The sequence below is a fragment of the Coregonus lavaretus genome (assembly GCF_964263955.1).
Source record: "Coregonus lavaretus genome assembly, chromosome: 37".
Classification (NCBI taxonomy): domain Eukaryota; kingdom Metazoa; phylum Chordata; class Actinopteri; order Salmoniformes; family Salmonidae; genus Coregonus; species Coregonus lavaretus.
Window position 1 is genome coordinate 13,958,854 of NC_140024.1, and position 11,267 is coordinate 13,970,120.

An 11,267-nucleotide genomic window follows, 5' to 3' on the forward strand; every position below is an offset into this window, starting at 1 on the left:
GGGGCCTGGAGCAACTAGGACTGATCCAATGTTGCTAGAAGAGCTCCCCTCTGTAGGACAGTTGAAACAAGAGGGTTCCTAGAGCTAGTCAGACAGGCCAGTGAAATCATGGAGGGCGATATATTTTGATGATCTGTATTTTAGTATGTCTGTGACCTTATCTACTGAAAACTCTGAAAATGCCACAACAAGGAGATGGATGTTTTTCTGCTTTTCATAAGAGAAGAATCCGATAAACAAACTTGATTCACAATAGGTCACAAAAGATGACTTTTTGGCTAACTTAAAAATAGTAATTAGGTGAACCGGAGTCTGTCCTTTGACATCGTGGAGTGTGGCAGGTCAGATATGTCAGCCAGAGTACTGGGCTAATCAGAGTCGAGCATCCTGACAGGATGACTGATCACCTGGTGTGTTCCTCTCACCTCTAGACTTATTAAAGAAAAACACCACAGGCCACGCTCCCCTAGACCCACACCACTCATTGGTCAACCGCCCTGGAAAATGTGATGTATGAAATTCATCACCAAGTCCTCAGCCCAAACAAAACACACATTGGACGACCAAACAATAAAATAACCCCTGGTCATTCCTGCTTGCCTACAAACACAGTGAAAAGACACATTAAAAGAGAATGCGCGTGTTAAAGGATGGCTGTTGACTCTAGCTGCAGGACGGGGGGTGAAGGGAGCTGAGGAATGATTGGCTTGGCTGTGCTTGGACACTAAGACAGGGGTTGAGTAAACCACCCTCATGGTCTCCTCCACCCCTACCCCCTGGCGGGGGTGATGCTGATGGAAGAGGGTTACAGCAACAGAGGCATACCGGTACCTCTGTGCTGCTGGTCTGGTCCTCTACTCCAGCGGTCCATCCATTACTGGAACACACACTCACTAAGTGATTTATAATTGCCCTCATTCTGCCACTCTGTCAGGGAGAACGCCGGTGACATGAAAGGGCTCCGCTCTGCATCTCAGCTGACAGATAACCTGGAGTTTGGTGATGGTGTGGAGGCTGCAACACTCCAGACTAACTGATCCCAGACAGACACAAACCTCCAATTACACACTCATATCCACACTGGATGGATCTTTTCACCAAACAAATAAAACAGAGTCATCAGCCATGTTGTGTGATTGATTTAGAAGCCATTTAACACAATAATCTATATGTTAAATGTGTACATTATATGCGTTGTTCAATATGTCTGGTGGGCTTTGTGGGTGTTTGTGTGTGTTCCAAAGCTCTCTCTCTCTCTGCGGTAAAGGTCACTGTAGATTGGGCATTTAAAGCCGTGGCTGAGCCGAGGAAACTGCCCACGTTAGATCTCAACTCATTGCCTTCCCAGGCACATTACCTTAATGATGCTATTCCTCACACCTCCATCTCAGCAGATGGGGAGATACAGAAATAAAAAAGGCAGTACAGACATTCTAATGTCCTCCCCAGCCATTCAATTCCGTCTCTCTCTGCCTCCATCCGCACAAAGGAGCAGTGAAGCAATACTCCTTATTTTCCCCTCAACAACCAACCAAGCTATACAGTGGGGAAAAAAAGTATTTAGTCAGCCACCAATTGTGCAAGTTCTCCCACTTAAAAATATGAGAGAGGCCTGTAATTTTCATCATAGGTACACGTCAACTATGACAGACAAAATGAGAAGAAAACAAATCCTGAAAATCACATTGTAGGATTTTTAATGAATTTATTTGCAAATTATGGTGGAAAATAAGTATTTGGTCAATAACAAAAGTTTCTCAATACTTTGTTATATACCCTTTGTTGGCAATGACACAGGTCAAACGTTTTCTGTAAGTCTTCACAAGGTTTTCACACACTGTTGCTGGTATTTTGGCCCATTCCTCCATGCAGAGCAGATCCTCTAGAGCAGTGATGTTTTGGGGCTGTCGCTGGGCAACACGGACTTTCAACTCCCTCCAAATATTTTCTATGGGGTTGAGATCTGGAGACTGGCTAGGCCACTCCAGGACCTTGAAATGCTTCTTACGAAGCCACTCCTTCGTTGCCCGGGCGGTGTGTTTGGGATCATTGTCATGCTGAAAGACCCAGCCACGTTTCATCTTCAATGCCCTTGCTGATGGAAGGAGGTTTTCACTCAAAATCTCACGATACATGGCCCCATTCATTCTTTCCTTTACACGGATCAGTCATCCTGGTCCCTTTGCAGAAAAACAGACCCAAAGCATGATGTTTCCACCCCCATGCTTCACAGTAGGTATGGTGTTCTTTGGATGCAACTCAGCATTCTTTGTCCTCCAAACACGACGAGTTGAGTTTTTACCAAAAAGTTATATTTTGGTTTCATCTGACCATATGACATTCTCCCAATCCTCTTCTGGATCATCCAAATGCACTCTAGCAAACTTCAGACGGGCCTGGACATGTACTGGCTTAAGCAGAGGGACACGTCTGGCACTGCAGGATTTGAGTCCCTGGCGGCGTAGTGTGTTACTGATGGTAGGCTTTGTTACTTTGGTCCCAGCTCTCTGCAGGTCATTCACTAGGTCCCCCCGTGTGGTTCTGGGATTTTTGCACACCGTTCTTGTGATCATTTTGACCCCACGGGGTGAGATCTTGCGTGGAGCCCCAGATCGAGGGAGATTATCAGTGGTCTTGTATGTCTTCCATTTCCTAATAATTGAGGTTGTGGACAGGTGTCTTTTATACTGATAACAAGTTCAAACAGGTGCCATTAATACAGGTAACGAGTGGAGGACAGAGGAGCCTCTTAAAGAAGAAGTTACAGGTCTGTGAGATTCCAGAAATCTTGCTTGTTTGTAGGTGACCAAATACTTATTTTCCACCATAATTTGCCAATAAATTCATTAAAAATCCTACAATCCTATTTTTTTCCTCAATTTGTCTGTCATTGTTGACGTGTACCTATGATGAAAATTACAGGCCTCTCTCATCTTTTTAAGTGGGAGAACTTGCACAATTGGTGGCTGACTAAATACTTTTTTTCCCCACTGTACATGCAGATACAAAAGCTTTATGCAGAAACTGCCATTAAACATTTATATCGCAGGTTTCCCGAAATCCTTGCTCTATTTTTGTTCGGTAATAGGATTGTTTTTTAAAATATTAAAACTGGTGGTCTTGACAAATGGTAAAGCCTGCCTATGAATGCAGCTCATTCTGCTCCTTCCTGGCGGCTGATCAAACCCCATTTACTCCACCGGGGGGATTGAACGAGACGTCTGATCGTTAACCCCGTCTCACCCTCAGCCGAGGCCTCACCCATGGGGGAGATGTTTACTGCCTATTGTGTCTGCTGTTCACCCCCAAGATGTCAGCCCTGCATCTCAGTCTCAGCGGCCCTGGGTGGGTGCACACTACGCACTACACACTACACACTACACACTACACAGTCCCAGCTCCTTCTCATACGCCCCCTTGTTTAGTCTATGCTGTCTTTGATGCCACATGTCAAAAAGGCCTCCCCATCTTCTTCTCCCTCCGCCCCTCAAACCCCTCACCCATCCTCTCAGCGTTTAAGCGTTCATTATTTCCATAAGTGCTTTTCAATTTACACTAGATGAAGCTCATTAAGTAGGGTATTTGTTAGCAGACATGCTGCCGTCAGTGTTCTGAGATGTACTGGATGTTTGTCTGCTGGGAAAGGCTACATAAGTAAGAAGGGGTAACTGTGCTAAGCTAGGCAGGTAAAAGTCACAATGCTTTGAATAGGACTGAATATCTCCTCATTCTCTAGAGAAAAGATCTTGAATGCTTTTTAAATATATAATGACAATTTAATGATGAAATCTAGGCATTTTCTCCATATTATCTATGAAAGCCTTACTGCAGGATTGAGCTGAGGAGGTTCCCAGAGAGTGGTCATTAACATGGTCACATCCCTGTAGACTATCTGTTCCATATTGTGGCCTGTCTGTGTAAGTCGTTTTCCCCTCCCTGTCTGAGGTATTTGGGGTATCCAGGGCGGAGGGGGAGACGGGGGCTATTGAGAGTGTTTATGTTGCGGACCTGGACAGAGACTTCTAATGTGTAACACAGGGCACTCCAGTATGCAGACGCCCCGGGCTATTCTCTAAGTGGTCTTTACTTTGAAAACACAGGTGCCCTCCAGGGGGATGGGCTGCTGGTGCAGGATGGGATCGGGGGCAAGGAAGGAGTAGCACCGCGCAGAGCCCCATGCAACGCTCTGAATAATATATCCATACATCATCAGTCCGTGTCAGACTTTGATTCACGGCAGAGGACTTGCCGAAACCACTGTGGTATTAGCTTTAATAATGCAAGCTGGGGTTAGGTGCTTACTCTTTTCTGACAAATATGGGCAAATCAATTAATTCCACTGACGTTCCCCCAAAGCACACATATAAATCCAACATGGACACTTGCTTTCATGTTTTTGTTTTATCAAGCAAAGCAAGCAAGAATAATTTCACGTTTTTATGTCCTAATTCTAAAATACCCCGACAGGATAGGGCATTTGTTATCGTTATAAACACAGACTCCTTGGAGTGACAAGATATTGACTTTAAACACTCAAATGAGGTCTGGAACACTTTGATGAGAATATGTATTTTATATGCACAGGGTCTAGTGCATTATGGAAATCACTCAAAACAGTAGGATGTGATAATATGACACATATCGACCAAGTCCAGAATATACTCAATGCACCTAACATAACAAGCACACTCATATCACCACCTATAAAATCTCCTACACACTTTAATTATGCACATAGAACATATCCAACATCTTGTCAATAACCTCATATCAGTAAACAAATGCTACCACAGCCAATTAAAGAAATGCATAGTTCTTATTCACTTTAGTAGCTGGCTTTCACAGCTTGCTGTCAATTTGAAGCTATACAGTAAGAATGAGACTGGTTTTTGTGTATGGAGTTTTGGCATGAAAACTTTTACTTGTTTCCAATCTCAGAGGAGAAGATTATCGAGTTCAGGTGCTTAACATAATAGTGGTGACTTTGGTAAAGAGCACCAGTTGGCCCATCACTCCAAGGGCCCTTTTTTTTCTGTCTCTCTCTGTCTCTCTCTGTCTCTGTCTCTGTCTCTGTCTCTGTCTCTGTCTCTGTCTCTGTCTCTCTCTCTCTCTCTCTCTCTCTCTCTCTCTCTCTCTCTCTCTCTCTCTCTCTCTCTCTCTCTCTCTCTCTCTCTCTCTCTCTCTCTCTCTCTCTCTCTCTCTCTCTCTCTCTCTCTCTCTCTCTCTCTCTCTCTCTCTCTCTCTCTCTCTCTCTCTCTCTCTCTCTCTCTCTCTCTCTCTCTCTCTCTCTAACACGTTTCCAAGGCCAATAATGAACACAGCACCGTGGCAAAGGCCATTACGTTTGCTGGTCTTATCAATACTTCTAAAACCAGAACATCAATAGTTGTGAGGGCACAGGATGTTTCGGCTAGTGAGACACAGTCTTGTAGAACTGATTAAGCAGAGAGATGCTCACCAGAGAGGCAACATGAAGGAGAGGGTGACCCAATTAAAACAATGGAAATTCAGACTCCACTGCCAGTCACACAGGCAATGAGCTAAAGCCCGTGAGAGAAAAGGGAACAAGCTTTATCAGTCCCAAAGAAGCCCTGTCTCCACATTAATATTCTATCCTAATGAAACCTTTCTGCATTTCTTCATCTCTCTACACTTGTCTGTCAGCCGTTTGGCTCATAAATATTGTCTTATTATTATCATCATCGTAATTTTTTCCCTGATACGCTGGAAAATCCAGAGGCAATTATCGAAGTGACAGGTGAAATAGGAACGCGCTGAAAAAGAAATGAAGTGTTGCCATGACGACGCGGCCGGCGAGAGGGAATCAGATGTGCGTGTGCGTGCGTGCGCGTTGGTCACGTGACCCAGCCAGCCCCGACTGCACAGCACTACACTGAGGCCCCACAGACCAAAGGACACTTAACCTCAATAGCTGGCAGCAATCGGAGGCCCATTTAATAGCTATTTCTGTCCAAAGGTCAGGGTGGCTGTATGTCTGGGGCTGGGGCTCCACGCTGTCAGGATGCTCTGCTCTTCCCTCCCCAAAGACAGGCTCTGTGGGCTGGGCTGGCTAGAGTCAGGCACCAGGGCAGGCTGCTGTGCTGTGGCATATTTACAGCCTTCAGGAATAATCTGCATTTAAAGCATATGACAGCGTTATACCATAGCTGGGCGGGGAATGCAGTAAATCAGACAATATGGTCAGGTGGAATGTATACACTGATGCACAGACAAACACATACGTCTGCGGTACACGACAGGCTGCTACAGTGATATGCAGTGAGTCAACAGGGTTGAGGAGGGAGAGATGTTGAATATGGCAGAGACAGATTGAAGTAGCTTGTGAAAGAGCAAGGATGAGAGCCAGCTGCCTAAGGGTGCTGTTAGGAGTTGAATTTTTGATCAGTGTCAGCCATATAATAAATGTATACGTTCCATGTTCCATTAACATGACAACTCCGTGGCTGTCTGTGCTGTGTGAACTGTCTCCGTCCCTATGTGATCCCCCTTATTAAGAATACAGTACCTTATGCACAGACCAGGGTTAATATTTGAGCATGTGTAAAATGGAATTGGAAACGGATTGACTTGGATCAGATGTTAATTATAAAACACCTTGCACAAATATATATTTTTGCGCCTTGTGTGTTTTCCTGGAGAGAGGTGGCTGGTTGGTTCAAATAGGTTCAAACACATTCTAACTGGGTGACCATCTACAGTATGATCGGATGAAATAGAGGTGTTTCAGTTGGACGCTCCAAGGACAAAATCTACCTTTAGGATCTTAAAACATATTGTACAGATCTGAACATAGTACACAAAATATACACCAATACGTAGTGAATACAGTGAAAGGTCACATAAACAATCTTCCATATAGACAAAGACTTTGTGGAGGAGTGTTTTTCTTCCAACCACAATTACCACTGATTAGCATTGATTTAAAAACACAAAACAACAACATTACAAAACGATTCTGACGCTGGAGCGAATGGCGAGGCTTAAAATATACATTTATAATTCAAACGAACGGGAGAAATGTTTTCATCCCACTGAAGCAATTACGGATCTAATCAGAGCTTTCTGCATGAAGGTACCGCTCTCCTATCTCGCTCCCATTTGCATCATAACACAGCGTGCAATATTAATTTCCGAGTTTACTGCTTATTGGAAGTGCAAAGTATGAAAAGCCATTAAGGGCTGCAAATGGGAAAGCTATTTGCTGTCACACGGATTCGGCTCTATTAAAAAGAAAAATCTTGTTAACTATTTGGAATTAGAGTCATTTGGCAAAAGGCATTCTGCCGCACTCCACTAAAATAAGTAATTATGCTTCCCTTCTTTCTCTCCCCTCTCCCTCTTTCATTTGCAAGAAGGGTGGATGGGGTTTGAGGGCATCAGGGGTGAGTAAGTGGAAGCAAAGGTAATTAAAGTTGGTGGCTATCTGTTTGGTTAATGCATGGAACAGGCCAACAGAGACAGAGACACTCACACACACACAGCCTGGGGGGTTGAAGGAGGGAGATGAGGAGAATCAGCCTTCTGTCTCTCTCTGTCTCTGGCAGGTCCCCAGGCTCTCATCTGGAACACATCTTACCCACTCAAGCCCTGCTGTAGCCCAGCACACTAGCACAATCCAGCCCTGTAACCCAGTCCATAGTAGCACACTCCAGGCTAGCGATCCCAACACAAGAACTAGTGTGCTTGTTCTGGCCCAAATCAAGGAGTGTATGTTTATCCTACAAAGACACAACACAAACCCCAACCTGTCCTTTCCCTGGCCAATGCTTATTGATTATCGGTTTCTAAGGATGCAGATTAACAGCTGGAACCACCCTAGTGCCATACTCCCTAACCACTAGACTCAGTTCATTGACCACCCTATCCTAACCCGGCCCAGCTACTCTTCGCTCGCTCCAATAGAATTTATGGGTCCGCCAGGCTGGCCTGTGAGGTGTTTTATGGTGGGACCTGCAGGGCCTATTTAGGAGGTGTAGCACAGCGAAGCGCGGCATGCTCCGTCCTGACCACAAGTATTGATCTGCAGCGATGGCCTGGTTGCAGCCGCACAGCTAACTTAGAGCCCTGATCCCAGCCTCAGCCTGCCTGGCAGAGAGATGAAAACGAGGCCTCTGTGTGTAATGATGTGTGTATGAACAAAGTGAGTAGGCCACTGAGACAAAAAGGAGAAGAAATTAAATCATAATTTTTCCTCTTTCAGGAAAGGCACTGCGGCCAGCCATGCTTGGCCGCTTAATGTGGGATCTTTTTTTTTAGAGGAGATAAATGATAGGATCTGGAGGAGGTAAATGAGGGCATCCTGATGCAGAGAGATGTGTGGATGTCCCTAATGGGGCCCTGCTCTGACGCGCTGTGTGCTACCTCTGTCTGGGAGGCTGGCGGACGGGCGGACGGACGGACAGACGTGGTTAGAGCGGAGGCTCAGTGCCTGCCCGCCTGCTGCCCGCTCCCCACCAGGGCTCTCCGAGCGCCACGTCGGGCACGCTCCGCGCTAATTGCCGGAGATCGACAGCGCATAACAAATAGAGGAGAAGAAACGATGGAGAAAATGCATCTAATCATGTGAAGTGTTTTGCTGTCTGGGAGGGAGGGAGCTAGGGGCTCTCTCTCCCCTGGTGACCCATGCCCATCATCACCAACCACCCACCCCCAGCCCCTGGCCTGGCTAACAGCTCTGACCACACAGAGGTATGGATTACCCAGAACCTTACTGCTACGTTACTGTATCTTACTGCTCACACAGGACCAGAGAGCTAAATAAACAAGAGAGCAGTCTAGTGGAACAGGAGCCCCCACAGAAAACACATGGGGACACAGTAATGAGGGCAAATATAGGAGAAATGCTGATAGGAGAAACAGACAGACACACATAGACAGACAGACAGCAAGGCATACAGACAGAAGATGGACACACAGGCAACCACACAGACAGACAGACAGACAGACACCCTTACCTCTCCACCACCAGAGCACTGCTCCCTGAGCCAGGCTCATTAACACACCTCTGACATCATTAAGACGTTTCCAGGAAAATGTATTGAAAGACAGACAAAAAATACATTAAGAAAAATGTGTAGCAGAATGCCTACGCGCACTTCATAAATCATTGGGCCAAGCCAGGAGCCGGCTCCCCATAATTAACTGCAGACTATTTATTTTATCCTGACGGTACAAATTAGTATTCAGACACATAGATTATATTAGGGATATCTGCGATGCGGAACTGCTGAGGGATGTGCAGAATATTTTAAGGATACACAGAGGAGCGGAGAGGGGAGAGGGAAACGGAGAGAGTGAAAAGAGGGGGAAAGGAGGGATAGGGTTTTGAAAAGCAAACACTATTTAAATGCACACATAACAGGGAGATAGCATTTTCCCCATGAAGCATGTGCTCTTCAAGCATTGACACAGCGAGAAAGGAGAAACAACAGAGTGACTAAAAACCAACAACCTCTAAACAGGCTAGTAGCATTATTATTTGAGACTATAAACGACTGCATAAATACCATTCATTGCTCAAATTCCCCATTGCCCATTACAGTTTGCATACAGTGCATTCAGAAAATGTTGTTACGTTACAGCCTTATTCTAAAACTGATTAAATAATATAAAACATCTCATCAATCTACACACAATACCCCATAATGACAAAGCAAAAACAGGTTTTTAGAAATTTTTGGAAATGTATTAAAAATTTAAAACAGAAAAACCTTATTTACATAAGTATTCAGACCCTTTGCTATGAGACTCGAAATTGAGCTCAGGTGCATCCTGTTTCCATTGATCATCCTTGAGATGTTTCTACAACTTGATTGGAGTCCACCTTTAGTAAATTCAATTGATTGGACATGATTTGGAAAGGCACACACCTGTCTATATAAGGTCCCACAGTTGACAGTGCATGTCAGAGCAAAAACCAAGCCATGAGGTCAAAGGAATTGTCCGTAGAGCCCAGAGACAGGATTGTGTCGAGGCACAGATCTGGGGGAAGGGTACCAAAAAATGTCTGCAGCATTGAAGGTCCCCAAGAACAGAGTGGCCTCCATCATTCTTAAATGGAAGAAGTTTGGAACCACCAAGACTCTTCCTAGAGCTGACCGCCCGCCCAAACTGAGCAATCGGGGGAGAAGGGCCTTGGTCAGGGAGGTGACCACGAACCCGATGGTCACTCTGACAGAGCTCCAGAGTTCCTCTGTGGAGATGGGAGAACCTTCCAGAAGGACTACCATCTCTGCAGCACTCCACCAATCAGACCTTTATGGTAGAGTGGCCAGACGGAAGCCACTCCTCAGTAAAAGGCACATGACAGCCCGCTTGGAGTTTGCCAAAAGGCACCTAAAGGACTCTCAGATCATGAGAAACAAGATTCTTTGGTATGATGAAACCAAGATTGAACTCTGGCCTGAATGCCAAGCGTCACGTCTGGAGGAAACCTGGCACCATCCCTACAATGAAGCATGGTGGTGGCAGCATCAAGCTGTGGGGATGTTTTTCAGCGACCGGTATTGGGAGACTAGTCAGGATCAAGGGAAAGATGAACGGAGCAAAGTACAGAGAGACCCTTGATGAAAACCTGCTCCAGAGCGCTCAGGACCTCAAACTGGGGCGAAGGTTCACCTTCCAACAGGACAATGACCCTAAGCACAAAGCCAACACAACGCAGGAGTGGCTTCGGGACAAGTCTCTGAATGACCTTGAGTTGCCCAGCCAGAGCCCGGACTTGAACCCAATCGAACATCTCTGGAGAGCCCTGAAAATAGCATTGCAGCAACACTCCCCATCCAATCTGACAGAGCTTGAGAGGATCTCCAGAGAAGAATGGGAGAAACTCCCCAAATACAGGTGTGCCAAGCTTGTAGCGTCATACCCAAGAAGACACGAGGATGTAATCACTGCCAAAGGTGTTTCAACAAAGTACTGAGTAAAGGGTCTGAATACTTATGTAAATGTGATATTTCCGTTTTTTTTTTTATATACATTTGCCAAAATTTCAAAAAACCTGTTTTTGCTTTGTCCTTTTGGGGTATTGTGTGTAGATTTACACAATTTAATACATTTCAGAATAATGCTGTAACGTAACAAAATATGGAAAAAGTCAAGGGCTCTGAATACTTTCTGAATGCACTGTATGTTCAATGCATAGGAGATTAACTGAAAATGCACAGACACTAAATAGGCAATGAATGACATGGCACTATCCAACATCTCTCTCTCTCTCTCTCTCTCTCTCTCTCTCTCTCTCTCTC